Here is a 17,025-nt window from a genome sequence, read left to right as displayed (position 1 = left end):
GTTATTCAGTATTGGGAAGATTTGACAGATTTTTGCAAAATATGACAGGAAAGAGAAACGGTGTCAGAGACAGACCGAGTGAGTGAATTTGCTGGAAAGTCAAACGAAAGCTCTGGTAACGACGAGAGAGAGAGAGAGAGAGAGAGAGAGAGAGAGAGAGAGAGAGAGAGAGAGAGAGAGAGAGAGAGAAACTTTCCCTTTAAAGGGAGAGGGCTTTACCTGTGACACATATGCCTGAGTCAGGGAATTATGTAGTGCGGCCGGTGAGGCTTTGCCATAACCTGGATCCAGCCCCACTAAACCCACCATCACCATTTGTATCACACCATCAGAACTGCCAACATAATGGAAAAAATGAAAAAAAAAAAAAAATCAACGAAAAGGGCAAAGAAAAACATCCAGAATTTCTCACATTGTCAAGGAAAAGTAGTGCAGGCAGCAGAGTAGATGCTGGAAGACTTTGACCTTACCCTGCCACCTTGACCTGAGATTGGTTGTTCTTAAAGTCAAGCTTCATCCTGCTTAGCTTACTTTGAACTCTTTCACCATGTTTCATGTAAATGGGTTAGTAACTTTAAGTTGACCTTGCCATGTGACCGTAACCTTTGACTTCTTGTTCACCAACACAGCAGGTCAATCCACTGACTGATCTTCAACCTTTTGCCAATTTGGTCCATATCACATCAGAACAATGTCAGCTGTTTTGTTCACACAGTCACTTTTGGGTCAAGTTTTTACCTTTCCTTGTGACCTCGACCTTTGACTGATTTTTCTGAAAGTCGACTCCTTCGTTTTTACCTGACCCTCAACCTTTGCACCAGGTTTGGTCTAAAGCAGATCATAAATGTTTAAGTTGACCTAGCCATGTCACCTTATCTTTGGTCTGTTTTTCTCAGAAACACTAGTTCAGCCCGTTAGAAGACTTTCAACTCTTTCGTGAAGTTTGGCTAAAATGGAGTCAGAACTTTCTGAGAATGTTAGTACACTTTGTAATTGATCACTTACATATTCAGTCAGAGCCAGGAGATGTTCTGATGCTTGCCAGCATCTGAAAATTTTATGTAGGATTTCAGTGGTAAAAGAAATAAGAGGAAAGTAAATGGAAAGAGAATTAATGTACAAAAAGTACCCATACCTTCAATATATTATGGGAAGTCTGGTACGTTAGATTTAATTTGCTTGAAAATATAAGGAAGAAAATGCAATTAACCTGCGTCTAAAAGGGAATTGGAAATATACTGAAATGTGGATGGGGTTATGAGAAAAAACAAAATGAGACTTGTGCTGACAGGTGTGAGGCTGGCGATGAATGGTGAGGACTGGAATACTTCATGTTTAATATAAGTAGATGTTGCTGTGCTGTTTGCTTGGAGTAAGCTAGATTTGTTCAGATTATTTAAGATTTTGTGAATATGAATATGAACAGAGCAGCTCAAGTAAAAGAGGAGTCATTCCTGGTGGATATATATCAGAGCGCAGATTCCAGTCAAATTTCAGTTAGCTCACACTCAGTATAAAATTCGGTCTTAGGGCTTAGGATTAATTCCCAATCAGGTTCCAGTCAGATTCCAGGTAGTTCCCAGTCAGACTTCTGTTTTTCTGGCCAGATCTCATCCGTATTCCAGTGATGTACCAGTTACTGAAGTCCTGGTGGCAGGAATGTCCAGCAGAGTCTTTGAACTATGTGGTTGGTCGCCTGCCTTTGTTTCAGTTGTTGCAGATACTGGGGCAGGATCCTCCACCATCACTTTCCCACTCCCTTACCCACAACACACTACAACACACACTTCCTGTCTCGTCCTCTTCTGCTTCCTTCCTCTCTTCTCTCTTATCAGTGAATATTTTTTTCTAAACTTTAATGCACACGTGGGGAAATGGAGAAACTGAATCTGATAGGATACGTAACGGATGGTGACATAAACCAGAAAATAGAAAAAAAAACTTGTGGATGCTTTGAAATATGGAAACACATGAGGACCAGAAAGAATGAAATTTGAGAGGTTCCGTAAGTATGAGAACATTTTGGAACCAGAGAGAATGAAACTTTTGGTATTTTTAAAATATAGGGACATGTAAGGACCATAGGGAATGTAAATTGGGTAGTTGGGGATCCTTAGAGACCAGATAAACGTATTAAGTTACCTGAACTATGGAGGCAGATGGAGACCAAAAGGAATGAAATTAGTAATAATCTGCAATGATCAGGGTTACGTGTGTACTCGAAGGAATGAAGCTTGTAGGAATCTGTGAGTGGGGACCAGAGAGAATGAAACATACATGCAGACACATGTGGATACCAGAAAGAGCGAAACTTAAGGAAATCTGTGAAGTTGGAGAAAGATGGAGACCTTTTGTGCTGGGGCAGGGGGTCTGGATAAACAAGAAAGAGTCAGCGACGGGGAGAAACAGAATGGAACAAACCCCAGGGGAGGGGAGGGGAGGGTGAACACATGTTAGAAGACATGAGAGGAAGAGAAGTGGTAGAGAGCGGGGAGGGAAAGAGGTGAAGCAAAGAGGAAGCTGAGGTAGAGGAGTGGGTGTGAGTGGGAGAGAAGGTAGAGGAAAGGTGTTAGGACTCCATATTATAATTACAAATCATAATAGATAAATAGATAAATAGATAGATAGAGAGACAGATAGAAACAGCAAGTCAGATGATGAGAAGGTATTGTGTCTGCAAGAATCGAGCAATGCTAAACATGCTTACACACTCTTAACTCAAGGAATGCTTTATAGGCACACGACAGCGCCTCGTGACCATACACACACATACACAAATACTCACACACAGGCTTCTAGAACTTTCCAACCACAGTGTAACACACGTGACACGACCCTTGCTACACCAGAATTTAGAAAGCAGAGGCAGAAGGAGACAGGCCATAGAACCGGCAGGTAGTAGAGAGAAGGGCTTAGCAACATGGGAGAGAGAGAGAGAGAGAGAGAGAGAGAGAGAGAGAGAGAGAGAGAGGGAGGTAGCTAGCGGGACTCTACTTTATACTTCACTCGTGTGTGAGAGACTTTGTTAATATTTCCAAGACAAATAAAAACAGTCCCGTACTATTCTTTACCTCTCCTGTCATTGCATGACAAAAGGGAACCAAAATTATCTACTTACAAAACTACTCAAGCATAACAACCGCTCGTCCACGAGTCTAATATATATATAACTGATCTATAAAACTTCTCTGCAAGTTACTACAAAGTCCTTTATGAGACAGGGAGAACGGGAGAGAGGATAAAATTGAGGAGAGAAAGAGGAAATGTAGAGAGAAGGAAGAGAGAGGAGAAAATGAGGAAGTAGGGGCAGGGACAGTGAACACCAGGAAGAAGAGAAAGAAAGGAGGCAGTCGAAGAAAAATGGGAAGAAAAATAGAGGCAGGGAGAATATGTTGAGAGAGAGAGAGAGAAAGAGAGAGAGAGCACACAGCAGTGCTTTAAAGGTATTCCGGTACGCTAATATGGGAATCCTATTAGACTAGTGGGCAAATAAAGAGCATTAGTAGGGACAGGCACAGTAATTGTATTGGACGTGGCTGGTATATTGATATTAAATTTATGCGTATGATTTCCACTCCACACACCTGCCTTTATACCTGTTCTTTGCACCTGCTACCAACACCTGCTTATACCGGCTTCTTACACCGACATACAGTATCAGACAAGAGGTCCTGATACTTTTAGATACATAGATGAACTGTACTTATGTTACCGACGTGTCGAGGAACTGATACTTTGATAGACAGCTAGATCGGTAGGTCGTTAGATGGATATTGACAGATAAACAGATAGATAAACAGAGACAGACATAAACAGACAAAGGGATGGTTTATTACTGAAGTGTCAGTTTAAAGGTCGTTTTGTCGAAGTCCTTTAATCAACGCCTCCCCACAGGGGATGTGCCGTCAGACAACAAATAAATAGCGGTAAGTAAATAGATTGATTTCGTCAGGTTAATTACTGTACCAATATGTCAAGAGATAGGGTGGGTGAGAAGCACGGCATACCCAACTACTAATTGACTGTGTTCGGTATTGTCCGTGACCACTGACACACTGCACAGTATCTAGTCCATGGGGGAGGGGGGGGGATTAGAAGGAGAAGGAGAAGTGGACCGAGAACAAAATGGGAGGAGGAGGAGGAGGATAAGATTGCACTGGGGGCGTCGATGAGAGGTGTGGAGGTGGTTGTGGTGGCTGACAATAAGATATGCCCTGCATTGGTTTGGTGATCTTGAATAATATGAGTATGAGTGTCTGTTATGGTTGTAGGTGTACTGTATACACGAATGATTGGAAGAAGAGGAGTATGTACTCATCTCCATACTCATTTAAGTACTTAATTTTTCTCAGGAACCATTGGCTGTAATGAATACTTTGGACCTTAATGCCATTGTGAAGATGCTATTTTCTTTGGTGCCATGTGATTTTTACAGATAATGATGTACCTTTGATCTTTGTGAGAATTGTCCTCATGTTTGTGTCGTATTTGGGTGATGGCTTATTCACTTGTGATTTTCATGTCTATTTTCTTAATTGATAAGCCTGAGGAGACAGGGTACACTTACAGGCTGCCAGTCTTTTTCCTTCTTGCCCGTTGGTGCGTTGACTGACTTTGAGTAATCCTCATTAAAGGAATTGTCTAGTTCCGCTAGGAAATTTTTTATATAACTGGTAGTATGTTACTGGAGAGCATGAATAGTGAATGAAATTGTATGAAGTTTCCTAGTTGAGGCTCAATTCGGTCTTCTGAGCGTGCACTAATTGCCTTGTCTGGCAGTTTACTTTGGGGAAGGATACAGGCACCCTGGGAAAATCAGGCTATGACATCCCTGTGATGTGTCTTTAAGAGACACTGTGTACTGTGGTATACAAAAAGCCAGTTTAGGAGGATTTTGTTTGTGCATTGATTGTATCAGGTACCGGTACTTTATTCTGTCCATGTTATTTTTAGTAAGAGCACCCATGTTTTTTGTGAGAACATTCTCCATTGTTTAAGTATCTTCTAGCCCAATGTCATTTTAGCATTATTTGTCTGAATACCTCACTAGTGATTCTCTTCACATTTTCAATTATTACATTCCAGTGTCATCGCACAACCAAAAAAATAAATTTTGGGGGAGGATGGTCAGTGTAAAAAGCGAATTTGTAAAGGAAAAAAAATGAATACAGAGATGTATATGAAGATGGTGATGCCGTGGAAGTGGAACCAGAATTTCAAAGGGTTGGATAAAATAATACATAAAAAGATATATGAGAAGATGTTGTTGCTTATGAAATGGGGTCAGGATTTTGAAGGCGCAATGGATGTGTGAATGACTATGATCCATTGGGCACGTTGTTTGATAACCTTCCTGGTTTTGTGCATTTTCCTTGTTTGTGGGGCCTCCCCCATTCCATCTTAGATGATGGTGATCATGAAAAACTCGTGGTGCCTCTTACCAATTCCCTGCCCCCCCGTTTTTCATTTGCATTCCCTCATGTTTAGTTTCTCTCCCACTCCCATGGCACTTATAATTCCCAATCTCCTTCACCTACATTCCTCTCGCCCGCCCCTCTTTCATTCCCTTCCGCGTTCTCCTTTTTCATTCCCACGTTTCCTTGCTTTTTCATTTTCATCCATAATTTCGTTCACAGTCTGTCATTTCCATCCCCACTGTCCCATTGTCATATCCACTCCCTCTCCCTTCTTCATTCCCACTTGAAATATGAAAAAATAATTTACGAGCCAGACAGAATATACTGCCCTACTCACTCTCCCCTCACTTACCTCTTCAATCTTTGATCCTTCGCTACGAGGCTCACATGACACTGGCGATGACGAAAAAAAAAAAAAAAAAAAAGCGTCACTGTAGTGACGTGGTTAACTCCAGAGTAATGGAAGGTTCCCCTGTGGCAACTAAATTCGTCTGACGCCAGCCTGAGGAAGTTATATTGTTTGTCGGCACTGGATTAATATTTAAGGAAAGAAGCTTGACTACATGAAAATTTTAAACTTCTGCAAGACGCGAAGTGTGGGTGGTGAGATTCGAGGAGGTGGGGTGATAGTGGTGTAGGTCGTGAGGGGTGTTAATGAAGCAACTCGCGTCATCTGAGCCTCGGTAATTAGGAGAACAAGTCAAGTTTGAGCCTGACAATGAGGCCCGTTTGCGAGACGGTGAAGGAGGGAGGGGCGGAGGGAGAGGAACCTCTCGCAAAGTTAAGGTTGTCCCATGCCTTGTTTTATGTAGGTTTGTATAGCTATCCGTTAATATATTTTCTGACATCACTGTCTATTTTGCTGTTACTTGAGCTTTCTCATTGCCCGTCTGTCCTAAGTGTTTTCTTGTATTTTTCATTAGTTCCCCTTGGTCTTGCCCGGCCACACCTCCCATATTCGGAATAACATCAAACTGGGAAGTGTCACCGATATGAATTATATATACAGTATAGCAGGTGAATGTATCCGTTGTAGACGGTTGAACAGAAGAATTTTGTAGCAAATTTTGATAACTGTATCATCAGTGTCGCTGTCATGACTGTAATACACATCATTAACCTTACCACAGCCACCGGTGTCATGACTGTCATTATCATTAATACCTTTACCGGTACCACCATCATCACGATTTTTATTACTTCCAGTACTACAATCTTCTTTATACTATCATCAGTACCATAACCACAACGTCGGGTACCATCACTACCATTATCATCAATACCATTATGACAACTGCCACCATTATGACACAACTTATATAACTACCTCTACCACAGCCGCCGTAATACTTACTTTTCATCCCTGAAACACTTTTTATCATACAGATTAATAATGTATAGGATATCCTCGGCAATCATGTATTTTATGGTCATATTCTTAAAAGAAAAGTGTCGTGCCACAACTGCAGACTCCATTGTGACACGGGATTTGACTGGTAACCATAATGATTCAACAAAAACTGCTTTATAATTCAGCTGCTAGTAATATTCACATATTTTGCGTTTGCGAAAGCCTAAGGGCTTGCTTGTAATGCGCATGTATTCCCAGTAATGGTATTCAAAAAATGCACGAATGTGGTGTTCCACAAATGAGTTGTAAACTGAGAATCTTAATGATATATTTTTAAAAATTACCGTGAAAGTCTGAATATCATATTACATTGCTTCTGGGAGATTGATATATTACGAGTTACTCCACAAGTAACCGCAGAGAAAAAAAGGTCTTTGTCCCGTAGTGCATGAAATAGAAACAAAAATTTTAGAGTATGCCGAAAAATAAATAGATGTCCTCACCCATGCAATCATCCTCTTATGTTTTCATGTTATCTGAAAGATACTGCAGTAAACAGTGTTGGTTATGCATAATCTTTAATGAATATATCACAATGAGAGTTAAATTTTGAAAAGTAAGTGTGCAGGACAGTTTTTGTCGATTGTGACATCAAACTATCCATTCTCTATTTATATCTTCTCATTATCAAGCACTGTTGGTAATACACGATGCAGACAATCACATAATGAAATACGCGTACAAGTACACATAGTGCCAAAAATGGCTAAGCTCATGAAACTAGTACGTAATGAAAAGGAAAACATAAAATGATAGAAATAAAAACAGGGGGCAGTGCAGAGCGGTTGAACGAGTGTTGAGAAAGGGTTGGAGGCAACATGGCAAATAGTCACCAGTTGTCGCAACTCTATAGAAGGCGCTGGTTCCTCTCTCTCAGAGAGAACAGTTACTCCACCAATTTTTGTGTTTTTGTAGCAATACGCAGCAAACGAGCATCAGAAAGCAGTACATACCCCCGTGTCAGAGAGCAATGCCTCTCTCCACGTCAGTTATCAGTACTTCCCTCTACGTGAGAGAGCAGTACATACCTCTCCATCGGAGAGCAGTACGTCCCTCCGCGTGAGAGAGCAGTGGCGGTACATCCCTCTGCATCAGAAAGCAGTACAGACCTCCACGTCGGACAGCAATACACCCCTCTGCATCAGAGAACATTACATTCCTCTGCCTTAGACAGCAAAGCAAAGTTTAATTGCATTTCCTTAGCAAAGCGTTTGTGGGATTAAAGCAACAGGAAAGAGAGAGAGAGAGAGAGAGAGAGAGAGAGAGAGAGAGAGAAGGGGGAGGAGGGGGATGGTGCTAATGTCAGAAGTCGGAAACAACTATCCATGTGTAAAGCCAGCACCAAACTACAGTATATACTGATAAATACCGATACACACTTCTCTTACATATACATTTTCATTCATATATCTATGCTATACATTGACATATACGCCTCTTTTTTTATCTCATACACCTACACTACATCTTGTATATATACACTGTGTAGTATCTTTCTGTCATACATCTAGGCTACTAGTTGCCCCCTTACAAAGACATCCTCTCATACGCCTACACTTTATAATATCAGTAAATTGTTTTTCGTGCACTTGGTTACCCCCGCCAACAAGGTTATAGGAAGTTATGTATTCACTCCAGTTCGTCTGTTTGTGTATTTGTTTGTTTGTCCACAAGGTATTTCAAAGGTTATTTATGGACTTCAACGAAATTTTGTGGATATGTGGATCATGGGCCAAGGAAAAGCTGATAAAATTTTGGTGGCGACCTGAGTACGAATTCCGGTTCAGGGCTGCTTTTTTGTTTGTTTGTTCACAACATATTTCTGAGAGTTATGAATGGATTTCAATGAAATTTTGCCAATATGTGGGACGTGGGCCAAGGAAGAATTTATTACATTTTTTGTGGTGATCTGAGTTGCCTGGTATAGGCGTTGGAGGAGGTATGTGCTCTCTGAGTGCGCGGAAGTTGCTAACCATTATTCATGCCTGACATTGTGAGTGTGTGAAAAATAATACATCGAAAGGTGTTGATATTAAGGTGTGCATTATGGCGTACGCAGAGGGTCAACATCATTATCACGTCATCGTCAGTATATTTTTCAGTACGGTAACTGGATAACATCTTTTGTCTCGTAATCATTACATAATCCAGTTTATTCCCTTCACTTATTTACACTGAGTTTAGAAAAAATTCGACCTGTTAGGACTTTACTGAAACGTGTGTGCATAATACAAACACCTGTGGGTCAGTACCTGACTATCAGACATTGATACGAACGATATCCTTGGTCTTCCCAGCTCAGTATGGCCTTTGTTATCTTAATTAATATCTTTCAGTAAAAAAAAAAAAAAAAAAAGACAAGTTAGCTCCACTAGCAACAGCCAAGACTTTGTACCCCAAAGGTTCAGTTTCCAAAGGCGCTTAAATTGTAATACCCAGAGATTCATAGCACCCCTTACACTAGAGCAGGTCTGACCTTGTCCGTGGCTAATTGCTGGGATTTATGGAACCTGGATTGGAAGGACTTATTATAATGATGTAGAGGGAGGGTTGCTTCAGGCGGTTTCATCGATATTAGGCAGCAGTTCACAGTGCTCACGCTTCAGATTAACCTGGAACTATAACTACTACTATTGCTGCTATTAGAGAAAGTGTTTTATCGGTTCCATAGTCAACGCTTCCAGGACTTTTCCAACCCTTTTCTTGTCTTCATCCTGTTACTTTCTACATAGTTCTGTCCCTCCTCAGGTTTATACTCTCCATCCCTACTTCATTCCACTTCATTCTCACCCTCCTCCACTATACTCTGCTCCATTCCATTTTTATTTCAACAATTTTGCACTCCAAGTTAACTCCACCTGCTTACCTAGCTGTCTGTCTTATCAGATCTGTCCCACCTGATGTCCCTTCCTATTCACTTGTCTTTTCTCACCTTTCTCCTGGGACCTGTTGCATTATTCCACCCCCCTCCACTCCCCCCTTCCACCCCCACTTTCCATTTTTCCCGGCTCCTGCAAGGCTTACTGTAGAGTGCTGGTGAAATTGCCTTCCTTCCCGCCACTGATTGGTGGGCGGCCCAGGGTGAGAGGGTGGGGGCGAGAAGGGCAAGGGTTGCAGAGAGGGAAGGAGGAGGGGGAAAGGAAAGGAAAGAAGGGGATAGATTGGGGATAAAAAATAAGGAAGGAAGAGACTAACAAGGAAGGTGTGGAAACAGGAGGTGATGGAGGTGAATGAAAGGGTTATAGATTTCGGTGGAAGTGCGGAACATAAGAACTTAAGAAAAAGAGAACTACCCCAGCAAAGTGGCTTGGCCCATACTAGGCAGCTGCTATCTGTGGGTATTACTCAACTGGCCAAAGACAGGAAAAACAAAATTAATAACACAGCCCTAACCCCTCCCCTTCCTATTACATCCATGAAGCTGGTAGGAATCTAAGGTAGGAAAGGTCATACGATGTAGAAAAAATGGCTTGGAAATTATACAAGAAAAGGCAGTTGAAAACATACGGTGCTGCTTACTGTAATCGGGAAAAATCGCATTTTGTCGTGAGTGATATAGTAACATGGATGAATCTTATGCTCCCCTTTTTCAGTCACTGGCCTGTGTTTATCTATAGCCTCTCCTGGGCACCTAGCTCCACTGACCCATTACAGGTTACCCTGTTTTTCCAAACTAGCTTCTTCCTCTTTCATTCAAACGGAAACAGATGGTTTATTCTAGGTTTGTAAGTCGCGTAGAGGGAGTCAGTGCTAATTGTTATAAAATCTTGTATGCACAAAGTTCATTCTCAAAACATCAGTGCAGGTGAAAGACAACTTGTTCCACTCGTCCAATGCCGTACTAGATTACCAGACCAGTATTTAGGCCACCTGGTTATTAACAAAAAGTGAGGTTTAGGTAATGTAAATACGCTTATTGTGTTTGGTTTGTCCTGACTACTCATTACCAGTACTTCGCGTGAAATATACAATATGCTTCATTTAATTCTTTCATTATATTATGCATCTCACTTAAATTACACCTGCTACTCGCCTCTCCAGTGTATGCATATTCACTTTAATTGTTTTATCACAATTGCATCAGACGATAATATTTAACAGTTTTATCAGACCCTAGAATGGGAGAGTGGAACCAGGCTGTAACCTGTCTGACCTTTCATGTCCCAGAAGTCACTCCGAAGCTGAATAAAACTGAATGAATATAGCAATGGAAACAATGTACACTCAGACTGCAGTACTCGTGCCAACCAATCAGTCTGAGATCGAACATTTGACATTGCCTTCTGATGTAACCTTCACCTTGGACAGATTCCACTCAAAATTGAATTACTGTACTTTGTTTTTGGCTTACCCTTAACACTTCCACCAGGTTTGGACCAAATCGGGTAAAAAGTAAGCCGATCTTTCCCTGTGACCTTGACATTTGACTGATTGTGCCCCAAATCGAATCCCTCTATTCTTACCTTACTCTGAATCCTTCCACAAAGTTTTGTCTAACTGGAATAAAACCATTGCCAAGTGACCTTGTTTAAAGTGAACCTTGCCATGTGACCTTGACGTTTGACCAGTTGTTCATAAAACAACAGGTTAACCCCTTGGCTAATCTTCATTATTTCCACCAGGGTTTGTCCAGATCAGATAAAAAATATTTTTTGGTCCTTGGTTCACAAAGTGGGACATAGATGGAACTTTGACCTTGCCCTGTGACTTTGAGCTTTGATTCGTTCATGCCATACCCTCAGCCCCTCCACCAAGTTTGGTGTTAATTGATAAGAAAAAATAAAAATAAAATTCATCCTGCAGAGTGACATTTTAATCTTGACATTTGACAAAATGTTCTCCAAAAACACTTCGATACCTTGACTAACCCTCAGCTCTTACTCTAAGTTCGATTAACGTTATATAAAATTTTTAGTTATTTTATTCACACACACACACACACACACACACACACACACACACACACACACACACACACACACACACACACACACACACACACGCGTGCCAGCGCAAGTAAAATAAACATCTGCGCTCGCAAAGAGAGAGCGGGTACAATAAGTCATGGGATTGAAGGGGTTATGTCAGAGGTAGTGACTGTGTGCGAAGGAGGAAGGGATATAACGAAGGAAGGCTTTGAGAGAGAAAATTCAGGTTTGTGTGTAGGAGGTGGTACTGATTGGTTAAATGTGTGTGTGTGTGTGTGTGTGTGTGTGTGTGTGTGTGTGCGTGTGTGTGTGTGAGAGAGAGAGAGAGAGGGGCAGGCTAAGCAAAAAGAAAAAGAAAAAGAAACTAAAAGAAAAAATAAGTATAATGAGGAACATTGACCACCCATGCTACAGTAAAAGCGTCCACGTGAGGCGAAAACTGTCATGTGTTCACAATATGGTTTGGATATCAGTGTTTCATCTGGGTAATGCACGACACTGACACTCACACATATGTGCAGTGTAGCCACGCATATGTCTGATCTAAGTTTAGCTTTATTATGTGAGTTTCGCTTAGACAGAACACGATTTGGAAACTTATGGCTGTTGATTCCTTCCTTCTGCGATTAAGAAAGAGCAGTCCACGTCTTCCATTGAATACATGACAAGATGTGACCTCAGGGGTACTCCCGCATCCCAATCCACCCGCCCCCCTTCCTCTCCACTACGCAGCTTGGTGTTTCAGGGCCGGGTTGTGGCGTTGTCCTCGCCACAACTTGGCTCATTCGACGCGGCTGGAATAGAGACTAATCTACAGATGTGGCTTTTATTTCGTTTGAGTAAAGTCCCAGAGGATATCAAAGAGGCTAACTGCTTTTTCTGTTCTACTTGTACCGTCAGGAACAAAGCCTCGTGTGCTGTTCTGCCGTGTCTGCTTCACATTTTAAACGTGTTTGTCACTTTCCTTCCTGACACGTCGCATGAAAGAGGACACAGAAACATGCCAAGGCATGCTTAGTTTGCGAATAATAGTCAGCAACGGAAACCGAGGTGCATAAGAGGTGATATACAAGGCAGAACTTTGTCCACGACTAAGCGTGGTTAAAACAGTGTTAGGAAATTGGTCCGGTATGTCATGTTTAATGAAATATCTAACAGGAAGCACAGACATACAAGCAGACATTTTGTATACTACACAATTATCTTCTTTATTGGAAAGGTAAGGTAATGATAAAATGTCTTGCGAAAAAGGCAACGGCCGGGCAGATTCCATAAAATGTAAGACACTGAGACACATAAATATTCCTGCACTTGTTTGTGTTTTGTCTTTCTTCTGTGCTGCCTGGCATAGACGCATGAATGGTAAATAGTATATTTTATATAAGCTCTTTTCTTTTTAGCCTCCACCTGACAAAGTCAGAGGATGGTATTGTTATCACTGGTGTCCTTTCATAGAGTTGGGAGGTGGGGCTTAGAGATTTTTGTTTCCAGAGCAAATCTCAGAATGTATTTACTAGAGAGTCATAAAATTTCACATAGTTATGTGTCTTATAGTCAACTGATGCCTTTTGATAGGTAGAATACTGTGTCTTAAGTAGTTTTTTCGAAAAAAAAAAAAAATCTCAGATTTCCGTGCAATCTGAGCAAGTAATCTGAAGCCAGAAATAAAATTAAGTGTTCACTATTGAGTCATGAAATTTCTCATAGTTATGTATCTTATAGTAAACTGGTGCTTTTTAACAGGTAGAATGCTGTGTCTTCAGTAGTTTTTGTTCAAACAGTGAAAAAAATAAAAAAAATAAAATTTCTCAGAGATTTAAATGAAACCTGCTGTTTCTGGGTTATTCATATACAGAGGGGGGAGGGGGCCGCTATGCGGTTGGTTAGGTGTGCAGGGAGGTGGGGGGCATGTTCTTGGTCATATGGATGGTTGCAACAGCGTAGCATTGATGATGATGAAGGTGGTGATAGTGATGATTGTAGTGGTGGTGGTGATGCTGATGATGGTGGTGGTTGTGATGAGGATGATGGTGGTGGTAGTAGTGATGATGGTGGGGGTTTTTACCCATCACGTGACAAAGTCAGAGTAGGGAATTGTTATCACTGGTGTTCGTCCATAGAGCTGGGCAGCTGGGTGTACAGATTTCATTTCTAGAGCAAATCTCAGAAATGTTCACCATGGTTTCATGAAATTTCACATAGTTATGTGTCTTATAGTGACCTGGCGCCTTTTGATAGGTAAAATGCTGTGTCTTAAGTAGTTGTTCTGAAAATAAAATAATTTTTAAGCCTGTAACGATAGTTCTGATGTTGGGAGTTCTGCAAGAGCCATTTTTTAGCCTCCACCTGCCAGAAGTCAGAGGAGGGTCTTTTTATCACTGAGAGGTGTCTGTGTGTAGAGCTGGGCGACTGACCGGGCATAGCAATTTCATTTCTGAATGAAACATTCACTATAGTCATGAAATTTCACATAGTCATGTGTCATAGTGAGCTGGTGCCTTCTGATAGGTAGGATGCTGTGTCTTAAGAAGTTTTTTTTAATAAAAAAAAAATATGTATATATATATTTCCAGATATTCCAGTGCTAATTGTGCCAGGAATCTGAAGAGCCCAGGTTATGCGTACCATGGATGAACTATTGAAATTTTTAAATGTAATGTCTCTGTATTATATAGCCGGGGGGGGGGGTTGAGGGCCGTTATGCACTTGGTTAGGTGTGCAGGGAGGTGGGGAGGTGTGCTTGGTCAAATGGGGCGTTGCAACAACGTAGCGTTGCCTGTGTTTAAATTTACATCCAGTAGGTATAGTCAGCCAAAAAGTCGTGTCTTCGTTCCGAACCCCGTAAATAGTCGAACAGTTAAGTGGAAGCAACAGGGATAGCTTCACAAGTCTGGCAACTATGTCAGACCAGACGGTGGTGGGGGTGAGTGAATTGGGGGTTGAGGTGGGGAAGTAGGGTGTGTGTGCTGTAATTATTGTTGGCAGTGTAATCTGTAATTTTTTGTTGGCTGTATAGTCTAGCAATACATCGCACAGTAAAGGTGCTAAATGTGATACTACACCTGATTCAATAACCTGTAAATAGTGAAATGTATCGTTAATCTAAAATAATGCCTATAACATGTAGCCAAACAAGCGTTAGCAGAAATGACGAAGTTTACCCCCCCCCCTCCTCACATTCCTGCCACACCCTCTCCGCCGGGCATCAGCTAGCCACATAACATGGGAATAAAGGACAGACTGTGTTTTTACTGTATGTTTACCTTCTGAACATGACAGGATATATTACATACCATTACCATGTGTGGTGTGGCACAGAGTTATGCGGTGCCTTCACAGTAATAACGAGAAAAGCATTTGTTTCCACAAGTGATTAATGTTTTGGTAAAGGGGTTAGGGAAACCTGGCCACAGGTGTTACGCACGGTGATGACACCCAGATATACACCCAACAGCATATAGTCACAGCTTCACAGTCATTCAGTTATCTATATTGGGCGACAGGAAAATTAGAGGGGAGATTCATGCTGTCACTAATAAATGTTGTGTTATATTATCACAATCATGACGTTCCATTAAATTCCAAACACTCGTTATGAAACGTATTCCACAGTCATTCCGTCCTCTGAAGTATTCCAAATATCAAAGGTGAATTAGACATGACAGGATATGTATATGAAACTACAGTATATTTTGATTACATGTAAACTCATGATGATGCATATGTAGACATTGAGAGGCATATTGATAAAAATTTACTATAACCCTATTACCCAGTATGTTATTCCCAACAGCTTCCACCCTTCGGTAATGCGTGGTAAATAAAACATGACAGCACACACACCCTCCATTACCCCACCTCCACCCCCAATCCACTCACCTCTACCACCGTCTGGTCTGACACAGTTGCCAGACTTGTGAAGCTATCCCTGCTGCTTCCACTTATCTGTTCGAATATTTATGGGGTTCGGAACGAAGACACGACTTTTTCGGCTGACTATACAACAGTAATACCACGTCAGAAACCCTGTGTCACGAATAACTAATGATTTTTGCGTACAGTACTTTTTATTTTATTATTTCTTTTTTAACAGAGAGAGATTTGAAGTTTAATTTCTTCGGAGATATCTCACTGAAGTTGGTTCTTTTAATATACTTTCATTTTCCTAATGATTTCATTTATTCATGTGTGTGGAAATCATTAGATGTTATTCATAAGACCAAATAAACTTTAGATCATAAGGTCGTTTCTTTTCCATAAGCGTCTGTTTTGCATAGTAATATAAAAATCAAAGAGTTACCTGCGTACTTTCTTACTGATAGCTATAAATGAACATAATAGAAGTTTGTACTCTGAATAACTAAAAGAAAATCATTATTTCAAGCATGATTGTCTGAAGCGTGGGAGTTCTTCCAATACAATGAACATATGTTCAACTGATCAGAATTTTCTTTAGAAACGTCACGAGTTGGAAATGTCGAAACCCAGTGAAACATTTAATTCATATGAAATATATCTAGGAAATTACTGATATCGTCATTTCGGCTTGAAAAATTTTATTTTTAATAAATAAACATCCTATGGCTCGGAATTAGTGAAACATAAGCATACGGTTCTTGGAAGAGGAGAAATATTGAATGAATACCTCGTTATTCTTTACCGAAATACAGAGTTTTATTTGCTTATGTCGTCCATCCAGCCTTCACCTTTTAAAGTACACACTGTGCCTACTGCATCAGATATTCATTGTTTGTCGTTAAATAAGGTGAATAAATGCCATGCAGGCCAACCACTGCAGCCAACATGCAGTCATTATTGGAAGTGAATGTTGGTTTCATGAAACTTGGCAGCGATGTGTATATTTAACTATGTTCGATGGTATGCAGATATTCATTAACTCTCTCTCTCTCTCTCTCTCTCTCTCTCTCTTTGACCAGACAGAACTGAACATCAGCAGTTGGTTGAAGATTTGAAGTATAACAGCCGTTGTGAAGGACTTCAGGATGCAGGAGTACTGGTGGACACAGTGAGTTATACTTCAGTATACTGAAGTACTGGTGGACACAGTGGGTTATACTGCAGTATACTGAAGTACTGGTGGACACAGTGAGTTATACTTCAGTATAATGAAGTACTGGTGGACACAGTGGGTTATACTGCAGTATACTGAAGTACTGGTGGACACAGTGGGTTATACTTCAGTATACTGAAGTACTGGTGGACAGTGGGTTATACTTCAGTATACTGGAGTACTGGTGGACACAGTGGG

The sequence above is a fragment of the Coenobita brevimanus genome, chromosome 71, assembly GCF_032717465.1.
Source record: "Coenobita brevimanus isolate Jiangsu-jjx chromosome 71, ASM3271746v2, whole genome shotgun sequence".
NCBI lineage: Eukaryota > Metazoa > Arthropoda > Malacostraca > Decapoda > Coenobitidae > Coenobita > Coenobita brevimanus.
The sequence above is the reverse complement of the archived record's forward strand: the minus strand, read 5'-3'. Positions refer to the sequence as shown.